Here is a 12,422-nt window from a genome sequence, read left to right as displayed (position 1 = left end):
ATTTACACATTGTATTTTCATGTTTCTTTTTCATCAAAGCAATATCAGCACGTCAGAATATCAGAAGAATTATTGCCACCCTTGGAAGAAGTGAAGAAGTCTCCTATTTTTTTACTTTCTTTTTTTCCTTTTTTTTTTTTTTTTTTGATTGAATACTTAATGTGCATTTGCAAGGAAAAAGGATGAAATGATTTGTTTCTTAGGTTTCCCTGGGGGCCAAGATGCACACAAATGCAAATGAACCTCCCACTTACTTTGTTTAACACACCATATATTTTAATGATTGCTTTTCGTGAAGAAGGAATGTTTGCACTGTGATTTTGGTTTGGGAAGGATAGTTTTCCCATAGCAGAGTACTGGAGCTTGCATTTCAGTCCAGCAGCCCCTGGTGCTCTCTGTTTCTGTTTACCTCATCTGCACATATTGTTGGGGGAGCTGCAGCTGCCATTTCTACCTGAAATTTCGCTGCTTGGCCTTCTCACAGGGCAGAGGGGAGAAGAACAGAAGGAGCATATTAGGACTGCTTTATTAAAGTATTTTCCAAGCAGCTTGTTTTAAATAAGAAGAAAGCTTAAAAATGCACTTGAAAGCATGCAAGGTCATGGCAAGGCGTGGTGTTTGTTTTGTGAAGCAGAGGAGCTGTGGTTTATTAAAGCTGAAGTAAGAGTGTTCATGAAGGCAGGATCGCTATTCTAGTCCTCAGCTGTGGTTCATCTTGGTGTCTTTTAGATCTACTGAAGACAAAGCTCCATGGAGGGCTCCACACTAGACTAATCAGTGAGCAGGACTGATCAGCTTGTGCAACAGGAGAAGATGTAGTGAGTGTAGAAGAAAAATATGCTACATGTTGGAATGAGGACTAATACATTTGCTAAAATAAGTAATTTTTAAACTGCTAAGTTTCTGTCCTACATAAAGTATTTCCAGAGATGGATAACATGGTTTTCTCTGATCGTGAGCTCTGGGACAGGCTAGAAAAAGTAGGACTTTGTAACAGGAGTTAATTTAGAGCAGTAGTAGAAAAGAAGAGAATCTTTTTGAAGGAATGTTTCTCCAGTGAAAAATGTGATATTAATGGGCAGTGATCTGTAGAACAAGGATGGAAAAGTAGACTGAATATAGCTGTCTCAAGCTTTTTAGGGACATAAAAAAACTCCGTTATAAGAAAGGTATTGAACAATATCCATAGGTTAGTTGACCTCTTACACATTTAGTTTTAGGTAGCTGAGGTGGGGCTGTGTTTATTGTTATGACCAACAGAATTAGTAAAGGATAATTACTTTTTATGCATGTGTTAGGTGAGTCTCACACCTAAATGATTGCAGACTCAAAGGTAGCTATAAAAGCAATAATGGAAAATAGCTGAGAAACCAAAGCTTTTGCTACTTTGCATCTGGAACTATTCCCAGTTAGCAGGTGAAGGATGATAAAAGTGAACAATTTTTACCCGCACAGAGCTCTAAGTACTTAATGAATTGGCTACAATAATATGCAAATGTAGAGCCTCTGAAATGACATCCCTTGTTTCAGTGACAGTACAGAAGTTTGGTTTTGTTTTGTTTTTGGGAGGAGTAGTAGCCTTCGTCTTTATACGTCATGTCCAAAAAGGTAGAATTGAAGAAATAGTAGCTGTTGGCTTTTCATACTGTGCACCTTTATGGTCAGTAGAGGAGTTTCAAAAAGCTGCATGCACTGGTTCTTGTTGGAAAAGGTAAGTATTTTGATCTATGTCGTTGGAATCAAGAATTATTACCACCTTTGCCATCATTACTCAAAAACATAGAAGAAAGCTGCACTGTAGCATAAATAAGGACTTGTAGCAGATTTAGATTCTTTCAAGATTGCATTTTGTTACACTTCCAATTTTTTATAGATTTGCTTTGACTCCTGCCCTTCAAGCTGAGCCATATGGATGCATTTCTTTGTCCAAATCCTGCAGTGAGGCTCTGTGCTGACTCAGAGGTCTCCTTACATAGTGCAGCTTGCATATGGAGCTCGAGTTGCTCACTCAGCTCTTCAGATCTTAGTTTCATTGGCGTTCATATGGTTGTGAACTTACTACATACAGATAAAGATGTTGCTGACTAAAGAGCAGAAGCATCACAAAATAGACTTCATGAGAGCTATTCTTACATAGTAAAACTTGAATGGAGAACTCTTGATTTGTTACATTGCTAATACGATGACATTTCTTGTCATATACAGCTTGTAGGTGGAATTGTAACACTGGAAATTTTTACCAATAAGTAGCAGAGTTTACTCTAGGATGAAATTGAGATGAGACTGCTTAGATGTGTTTCCCAAGAACCTCATAATCGTTTTGCAGAAAATCATTCTGCTACAAAGAAGTGACCTTGTCTGTGTTCTTTAAAAAGTGTATTACAGATTGAATTGGACTTGGAAATGAGATTTGTCTTCACTTCTTGGCAGTGAAGGATGTACAGCCTGGGCTCATGCTGTTTGAGAGGATAAGTGATCTTTTAAATGATTCTTCCATAGCATGTAACATCAGAAATCAATGAAGAAACAACTTCTATATTAGTTTATAGTATATTCATTAAGATATTCAGATGGGCTTAAAAGATCCCTCTTCTCTATCTCACAGAAAACTTTTTCCTACGTTCAATTCAATAAAACAATGCCAGGAATGCTAGCATTTGTGTTCATTACATATGTGTCTTGGTTTACTTTGGGAATCCTATTTTTGGTCTTTTTGGAAAATGCAGTTAATATAAGTACTTGAGCAGCTTGGTTTAATTGCCACAAATGGCAGTGAGGAAAAATCTAGATGGTCTTGTCTTTTAAAACAGATCTTACCGAGGGTTCGTTCTTGGTTTTCCTCAGTACTTTCTCAAGCAGCTTTTGACTCTGCAGGACATGTTTTCCAAGATATTTAGTTATGTTCTTGTACCTATATTTTCATCTTAGGTCCAAGTGTTCCATACCCTGATCTATGCAATTCTTATTTCAGTTACTAAAATACTTTGGTTTCATCTGCTGTTTCACTATCACCATGCTGTTTCTCATAATTCTTCATCATTTTGCTGGGGAAAAAAATAAAAAAAAAGGAATAAAAATTATTACAGGTCCTGAATATGATACATTTCACATTTCGCTGCTTAAGTGACATCTTGTCTTTGAAATCAATCAAATTTTGCTGAACGTGATGGATTGACTTTAATGGGTTATGGCAAGTCTTGGATCAGGCACCTCCAAGCTCATTAAAGGAAAAGAAAACAAACAGAACCAAAGACTTTCAGTACAGGAGTCTAGGCCACCGCTCTTCTTTTCTGTCCTTTGTATTTCTTTCTGTCACCCTTGCCTCAATCTTTCTATTTGGTCTTTATGCCCTTCCCTCTCTCAGCTGTCTGCATTTGTACTTTTTTATTTGCTTCATCATTTATTTCCTTCTCTCCAGTGATCTCATTTTTGTTGCTCCCTGGTGTCCTGTATGAACCTTCTCAGCCTCTGTTAATGGAAACTGAAAGTGCATCTATCTTTGGTAAAGCTGTAGTTTGCTCTGTGGCTTTATGGAGAGTAGTATGAAATAGTGGGCAATGGTTATGTTTCTCTCAAATAGTTGCTTAAGGATAAAAGGGTGTAGTATGAGTTTAATTTTCTTGTATTGCACTGCAATTGGACTGAACAAAAGAACTGAGGAGGTTGAATTGTCAAGAATACCTACATACTGTGAGTAGTGAAAATATGTATACTGAATACTAATATCTGAACACAGTCTATGGAAAAAAATGTTTTTCTTCTGCTTTGTTAAGTCTCTTAAGGAAGAGACTTTAGGAAATCTTAAGTCTCTTAGCCTTGATCTGAAAAGGTGATTTTGTCAGGTTATATAAAGCCTTAGGCTTTCTCTGCTATCAACGACTATGGCGATGCTCTGAGATCTGAGAAAAATAATTTGTGTGTTGGGTAGGAGTTATTTCTGTCAAATTTTCACATTTATCACCCCGCAACACTGGAATTGATATATAATTATTCTAGAAGTAGAAAGCTTTAAATATCTTGTTACCCGTTCCTTCAGCCTGCCAGACCACACACTCTCTCTCTATTGATTTTTAATATTTGATACTATCTCCAGTTTCTATTCAGTTTAAGGACTCAAACTTCTACTTTGTGCCTGGCCATAATGGCCTCTTTGAATTTATTAGACTCTGTCAGATAGTTAACTCAAATATAATGACCTCAAAATGGGTATATATTGACAAGAGTAAGCAGAAGATGATGAAATGCTGTTACTGAAGGGATTAAATTATTGTCGTACTAAAAAGTAATTTACTATAAGATTTTTTCATTTGTTTATTTAATAGCTGCTAGTTAAACATCCTTAAAGCTGTAGGAAATACATATTTTTAAAAACTGTTTTGAAATGATGTTAATTTAACGGCTGTTGCATACAACACTGCTCTTTTCCAGCTTCTGTAGCCATAAATTCAGAATGCAATGCCAGTCTTGCTGCAGTATTTTCATTTTCTTCTACAACTGCAGCTGAAGGAAGCTGTACTCTGGTAGCACTGTTTGTTTTTAAAAACTTTAATATACAATTGAAATAATCTTTTATTAAAACAGAGATTTTTATTATTGCAATGAAATCTGGTGGCTTAAAATATAGGAAACTATTAGGTTCCAGTACTATCAGTCACCTCTTCCACGTTCCCTGTGAAGTGTAGTAATAAGTTCAAATGTTAACATGTACTGTTACATTCTTGATATCTTACAGCATGATCACATATTTTTCTATGCATTTAGGTACAACAGTATTTCTCCTCTGTGTTAAATACAGTTAACTTACAACTTAAATCTTGTGGTAAGTGTCAGCTTACCTTATTGAGTTTCAAAATGAAGATATGAAGAGAATAAAAGCTACAATTTCATAACATGCATGAAATGCTATCTAAATATATACTAAAATATTGTGCAAGATTAAGACTAATATGTGGAATCCACTCCTACTGCTCTTCTTACAGGCTGATTAGTAGCAGTCTTTTCCTAAAAATTGATGAGAGCGTTCTTTGTGTTTCCAGTTCATGTTTTGAAGTGAGGGAAAAATACACAACCTCTGTCACTTTGCATCATCCAGTTTAATTTCTCTCCAAGGTAGTTTATATAATAATCTGTACCCTTTAACAGCTAAGACTTACGAGATGATACTCCAATCATTTCCTGTTGTCAGTAATTTCCTTTATCTATTTACTTGTTCAGGATCATGACATCTCTTCAATTAACAGGAAATAAAATACTTTGCCAGTTGAACTTGCATGCCAGCTTCAACTTCCAGAGCATATCATAAGTGATAAGGCATTAGAGAGCAGCAGCGCATTTGGGTAAGCAGAGTAGTAAAATATACTGAGTTAGCTAGGAAGAATGCTTTAATCCTTTAATTTACTAAACTATTGTTTGCTTCGTCTGTACAACTTCAGAGACCACTTGAGCTTGAGGTCAGGTATGAGGATTAAGACAGAAAGCAACCCACATGCAGAGCACATTCATCTGAAATAACTGCCACTGCCCTTTCACTGTTCTTGAGGTTTATGGGATAGTTGGCAGGCCTATGTCTATAAAAGCAGTGGAGCTTGCAAGTTAATTTGTGCCAGGAATGCATCTTTTTGACAATGCACTTAGTGTTGGAAAATATTCATCACAGCAACTGGCTGTAATACCAATTTGTCACAGCACTATAGTATACATAACTTAAAATAGAGAAGTCTAGTGCTAGCATTTCAGATTCTAAGTAGTGCTATTGCAAGGAAGTATCTCACATAATAAGTACAAAGTCTTTTATTTGAATGAATAAAAAAAATTTCTACAGTTACTCTTATGCCAGTAACTCTACAACAACCTGTTGCTTTGTTGTAAAGGCTCTTTGTATTCAGTTGTCTTACTGCTTCCCAAATTAGAAGTAAATGGGACATTACTTCACATGAATGTGTCCCTTTCCTGCCATCTCCAGCATGAATTGCCTGTATCTGCTGGGTTTTATGTTCTCTGATATGAAAACAGAACTGAATCATGCATTTTGATGACATTGAGGCCAATTTCAAATAGTGTAGATGAAATCTTAAGAAAAACATATTTTTTGCAGTTCATTTTGAGTGTTTTACATTTGTCATTTAGTGCCTAGGAGCTATAACTGGATGAATTCAATTATCTGTTTAAATTGTAAATTTTAACTATCATCTTTAGGGAATGGAAGTGGATAATTTCTGTTACCACAATTTCTTCACCTGTATTAACTTATAATTATTTTTCACCCTTGGTTCATTTGTGGAACCTGTGCCTTTTTTAAAAGCAGTTGAATAAAGCTTTGGATTGAAAATAGTGTGCCTAAACACCTAAACACATTTCTCACTTTTTTTTTTTTTTTTTAATAATTCCTTCATCTTTGTGGTGTGTGTGTGTGTGTGTGTGTGCGTGCGTGCGTGCGTGCGTGCGTGTGTGTGTGTGTGTGTGTGTGTGTACTCTGTTGAACTTGCTGTGTCTTAGTTACTACCTTGGCATAAAGGAGTGTTTGGGAGAATTCCTTTGTATTTACTGGCAGCAGTCTGATTTGATGTAATGTGAAGAATTACATGGTTTTTCCTGTTTAATATTTAAATTCATGGTTACAAATCGTAATAGAAAGATTGTGGAGCAAAGTGTTGCAGAGATGTCTGTGAGGCCATCAAGGGACTGCCCCTCACTACAAGAAAGACACGGAGGCCCAGGAGCGTGTTCAGAGAGGAGCAACGGAGCTCATGAGAAGTCTGTAGCACAAGTCTTATGAGGAGCAGCTGAGGTAACTGGGGTTGTTCAGTCTGGAGAAGAGGAGGCTCAGGGGAGCCCTTACTGCTCTCTACCACCACCTGAAAGGACGTTGTGATGAGTTAGGAGTCAGCCTCTTGTCCTGTGTAACTAGCAATACGAATGGCCTCAAGTTGCACCAGGGGAAATTCAGGTTGGATTTTAGGATAAGTTTCTTTTCTGAAGGAGTGCTCAGGCACTGGTCAGGCAGGTGGTGAAGTCACCATCTGTGGAAGAGTTCAAGAAATATTTAGATGTTATACTGGGGGACGTGCTGTGGGAAATACTGATTGTCAGGTGAGTTGTTTGACTGGATGATCTTGGAGGTCTTTTCCAACCTTGGGTTCTATGATTCTATGAAATAAAATTATAACACATCAAAGGAAGATAGGAACAGTCTTTGCAATGTAAAGTTCAAAATAGAACAACTTTTAAGCGTGGTTTTAGCCTTGATAGGTAATAAAAGCAATGGAAAAACCCCTTATATTAAGAAAGGAAAGCGCATCACTCTGAAACACTGAATGGGATTGGCTTCTCCTTGGTGTGTTAATTCTCTTCATGTCACCTCTGCCTGAAATCTCTTTCAGTTAAAGTAGTAGACATTTTTAAACAATATGCTTTCTAGTCTGCTTTAGGAATATTCATCTAATTTAAAAGAATTTTGGAAGTTAAGAGACTTCCTGAAAAGGAAAGCCTCAGAACTGCTGATCCTTTTACTGTTTTTGAAATATGATCCCTAACTATAACTATTACGGAACAATTTTTAATTTGGTAAAAAGATGCATATATATTTATTTTTGTCTAGTTTGTTAGCCTATTTATGTCTTCTGAGTCCCCAGTACTGCAGTCAGAATTCCTCAGTTTTTATGAAGAACGCTTTACTTTCAAAGACTTCTGTGGTGTCTTAAAGATAATTGTCAAAACATGAGGAGAAAATAAATGTACAGGATAAACAAAACCCAGTTGAATGATTATGATCAGGATGAGTGATAAATACACAGTTGAAAAGGATGGACCTTAACATCAATGAAAATCTTAGTGGGAACTCATATTATTGTAATCTGCTGAAAATTAGTAAGGACTTGAATGATCTGAAGGACAGGAATTCCACACTCTGAGCATAATCAGCACAGTTCACAGTTCTGCCATTAGCTTCCAAGCAGGAAGATGGGATGGCAAGTCACAAGGTGAAAGATCAAACCCTCAGAACTCAGTCTTAAAGTACTGAACAATTATGAAGACTGATGATGGAGGATATTCAAAAGGTTTGTATAAGCGTACAGAAACTCTTTTTCCAGAGTTCAAAATGGCCCCTCTGAGTCTTTGGGTTACAGTTGTGTCTCTTGCAGTTCATTATAAAGTAGGTTTTTGAGACAGTTGGTGGCATTATAGATGTGATTGCAGTCATTTCTGGAGTGAGAACAATTGTCCGTATTTATAGTGCATGTATGCATCATATATAAATACACTTAGTGTTATGTGCCACAGTATTGATCTCAGTACTGAAAAACATACTTGTTTGGCACTTTCTGTCCAAGTAATTAAATTATGTTAATTAAAAAAACCTTCACAAAACTCATCCTCGTATATCCTTTTCCCAGCATATATTATAATGATAATTTTCTTACATCTCATACAAACCTTTTCCAGTCTTCATTTGTCTTATATCATGTAGCCAGTAACTTACCTGCTTTATAATAAAAATGTAATCAGCATTTTATTTTACTGTTGTTTAGAGTCCATTCATTGGATTTACTACTGCTCTGTAACAGGAGTAGCTTATTCACAGAAGAATGGGTATACCATCTTGTAAAGCTGTTCATTTCACAAGGCAGCAGTAGCAATAAAAGAAAACCTTCTTGCTAAAGATACACCGCAAGCACTTGTGATTGTCAGAAGTGCTATAATTAGATGTGATCACAGTCAACAACTGAAAGCTTTGATCTTAATCCTTCATTAACATTGATGTGGCCGTTTTTTTTGTGGAAATTAGAAGCAACGAATGCATTCACTGAATGTAGGTAGTGTAATGTTAGGTAATGTTCTCAGTACAAATGGCTTCCCATATTACATGCAACAGCCACACTCATGGCTGGTAGGCATCTACCTACCTCCTATACTTTATATCTGCATGGTGAGTGACTCATTCATTTCACTGGAGATACTGATGTGGATTGTTTATTTTTATGCAAAATAGGATCTGGAGGAGGAGATTTTTTCAAGGTTTTTTTTTTAATATTTAATAATTGTTAGATAGCAAAATGTAATTAGAACATAATTTAGCTTTACTATTGAACCCATGTCTCTACAAATGCTAGGACTTTTAAGTGTAATTAAAAAAAAAAAAAATCTTTTTGGGAATTGACAAGTAGAAATTTGAAGAAAATGTCATCTGATACTGCATTTTTTCCACAGCTATCAACACACACTTTTGATTAGTCTTCAAGCAATATACTAAAATGAGTTGTATTAGAAAACAAGCAATGCATAGAAAATAAAGCCTCCTTCGAAAAGCAGATGTGGTCCAAAATGAGATCAGGCTGCAGATTTTTAAGGAATTCTTACACGTATCTGATACCTGACCAAATGTTCCCAATTTACTATGAGAAAACATGCAATACATCCATAGAAATAAAACTCCCAAACGTGTTGGAATGGAAAAGAGAGATTTTGTGCCAAGAGCCATGAAAACATTAAAATGTTTCTGCTGTATTGCAGAAGAAGGGAGGCCCAGTGTTTTTTGTATCTCTCTTTTCATTTGAGGCAATGGGCTTCCAGTTACTGTTATGTTGGAATCACAAGTCCTTTAAGCATATTGTGGATAATATGCTTTTTAATGCTTTTTAGTATCAGATGGAGAAGTTCTCACTTAAACATTTGCATGCTTTGGAGATCAAATCTTGTAGGGTTATTTGCTTTTAAGAACTGATTATTTTGTCAAAAAAAAATGCTACTGATTTCAGATTATGTGGATAGCTAACCACTCGTAAGAGAATTGCTTCAAACTGTTTTAAACCATTATACCTCAGTTACTTCATTCTGATAAAATTACTGTTAGAAATCTTCTCTCGAGATTTTATAAATCACGCTGGACTTAGTCATGGATGAGTGTAAATGATGGAGCTCCTTAACATAACTGAAATTAGACCTTAATTGTACTTCAGGCTTGGACTGGTTTTGAGCTAAGGTTCTTCATCAATTGTTTTATTTGTGTTTAGACATTAAAAAACTCTTTTGCTATCTGAATTCTTTGTTCACCCTTTGGAATTTTCCATTCCTCTGACCCTGCCTTGGTAAGTGTCCTGTGTATCATTGGAAAATCTACACTGGAGAGGCCACATGTGCAGGTCGGGAGCTTTTGATAATCAAACCTTAAATGTACAACTGTCTTAACTGATCTCACTGCAAATTCTGATGACCTTTTTTTCCTGTTCAATAAATTAAAGGTTAAATTTGAATAATTTATTGGACAGTTATTTAAATCATCACTTCTTTCCATTCACATTTGTACAGACTTAAGGTGGGAGTTGCGTGGAGAATTATAAAAGATGGGAAAAGATGGAGAATAACATGCTAGAGCTCCTCCCCATTTCTGCCCTGTGCCAAAAGCTGCTGCTTCCTGCAGAGGATGGCTTAGGCAAGGGCAAATTTTCTATGCAAGGCCCAGTGTAACTGCAGAACTTGTGAATGTTAAGTTTTATGCTGGTTTGGAGAGAAAAAAAATGAGAGTTGTGGAAGACAAACCCAGCAATGTCAGTCAAACATCACAACAGGGTATTTCATTTCTCGCAGATGCCCCCAGGCTTCCAATGGGCGTAATGGGAGAGTGTTGCTTTAAACTTGCCCACCTCATTCCTAGGAGTGTTTGGTTAGCCTGTGCCAGTAAATAGTAGTTCCTTGCAATTTAGTGCTTTTAAATTTCTCCCTGGTTTGATTTCGATTTTTTAAAGTGGAATTAAAATGTACTACGCTTAACTAAAGCTCCAGGAAAAGAATGAAGATTAAATTAATTTGGTGCTTGAGAGATTAAAGAGGAAAGATATTTTAAAATACTTTGTACTGTTACAGAAATGTTTTCACTCCTTTCAAGCTTTGGATGAGTTGTTTTTAGAATTTGCTTTCCCCAGTGGTTAAAGCCATTCCTGCCAGCAGCACTGCATCCCAGCAGAAACTGCTTCCTACACTTGTGCACAACTTTAAGGGCTCTAGAAGTCTTTACTAACTGAAAGTTTTTGTCTTAAAATCCAGTTAGACTTTTTGTTTCACATGTTTCGCATGTTTCACATGCGGACAGTAGGCTCATGGATCTGATTTTTCCAGTAGTGAACAATACAGATAGCTAACATGAGGTTACAGATTAATATATGCACTGATAGCTGTCTTCTACTGACCATTGTACATTAAAGACCTGGCAGAGGAGATGAGATTTCAGAACTCTTACCTGACTGCCTTGTAGTTAATTTAAAACTCTCATTTTAACTCTTCCTTGGTTTGACATTTGGAATTGTATATTTCTAATACTGCAATCACTCATCACTTGTTGAAGATGAGTTCTGATCATGAAAAGTTTAAAGCAAAAGAACTTTTATGCTTTTATAATGGTATTATAGGATTTAAATTGTCTGAAATTGTAAGAGACACTAAATACTAAGAGTAGTATTCTATTTTTTAACTTTTATAGCTTGTCAGGAAGCTTATTTGCTCCCGTTTGTTACAATACTTAGTAATATAAAGGTTTATGAAATGTATATCTTGCAATTAAATATTTTTGAAACATCTGAAAATGATGGAAGGATAATTTTTGCTGCCTGTGATTTCTCTATTGGATTCCTTGTAGATTTTTTCAGTCAAGCAAGCCTTTCATTACTTCCAGTAAGTAACTCATAAAATCCACATGTAATTTTCATCAACAGCATCCTAAACCTATGTGTGCCTTTTATATGGAGCATGTAGTGATATCCCAAATGCAGTCAAGGCCAAAGGCTTTCTGGTCATTGTTTTGTTTGTTTTTGTTTTGTGTTTGGTTTAGAGTTTAGACATCTAATGGAAAATTTGAGGAGCAGGTTGTATATTAGTTTAAGATTTTATTAAAATTTGAGGATGTATTTCACTGAGTGGTGACGCACTGGATCAGGTTGCCCAAGAAGGCTGTGGATGCCCCATCCCTGGAGGCATTCAAGGCCAGGCTGGATGTGGCTCTGGGCAGCCTGGTCTGGTGGTTGGCGACCCTGCATATAGCAGAGGGGTTGGAACTAGATGATCTTTGTGGTCCTTTTCAACCCAGTCCATTCTGTGATTCTATGACTGACAAATGTACTTATAACTGTTGATTTAAAAAAAAAAAAAAAATCAGCCAGTGTAAGTGTCTTTACATTTCAACATATTGGGCAGTGTAAATATTGGTTGATATTGCTCAGCCTGAACTTCAGATTAAAGTTTGCTACTGCTGAACACTTTGAGAAATGTTGGAGGATGGGGCCAGGGAATTCTGGTGTTTTTTTCTTACCTGTATCAGTCTCTGCAGTAGAATGTATTGTCTGTGTTAGTAAGCTATTGTATGCGTAGTCATGGGAATTTAATGAAATCCTGTGCAGCTGTGTGTACAGTCTTTATTTGTTTATTACGTTTTT

The 12,422-nt window shown here is 36.2% G+C and overlaps 1 protein-coding gene across 2 annotated transcripts in view; it reads left to right on the top strand.

The window, feature by feature from the left end:
- Window positions 1-12,422, top strand: part of APP (amyloid beta precursor protein) — a 202,401-nt gene that overhangs the window by 127,170 nt on the left and 62,809 nt on the right. The window lies entirely within an intron of this gene.

Source organism: Phasianus colchicus, chromosome 1 (genome assembly GCF_987193195.1).
Source record: "Phasianus colchicus chromosome 1, bPhaCol1.hap1.1, whole genome shotgun sequence".
NCBI classification, from domain to species: Eukaryota; Metazoa; Chordata; class Aves; order Galliformes; family Phasianidae; genus Phasianus; species Phasianus colchicus.
This window is presented reverse-complemented; position numbering and strand designations above follow the sequence as displayed.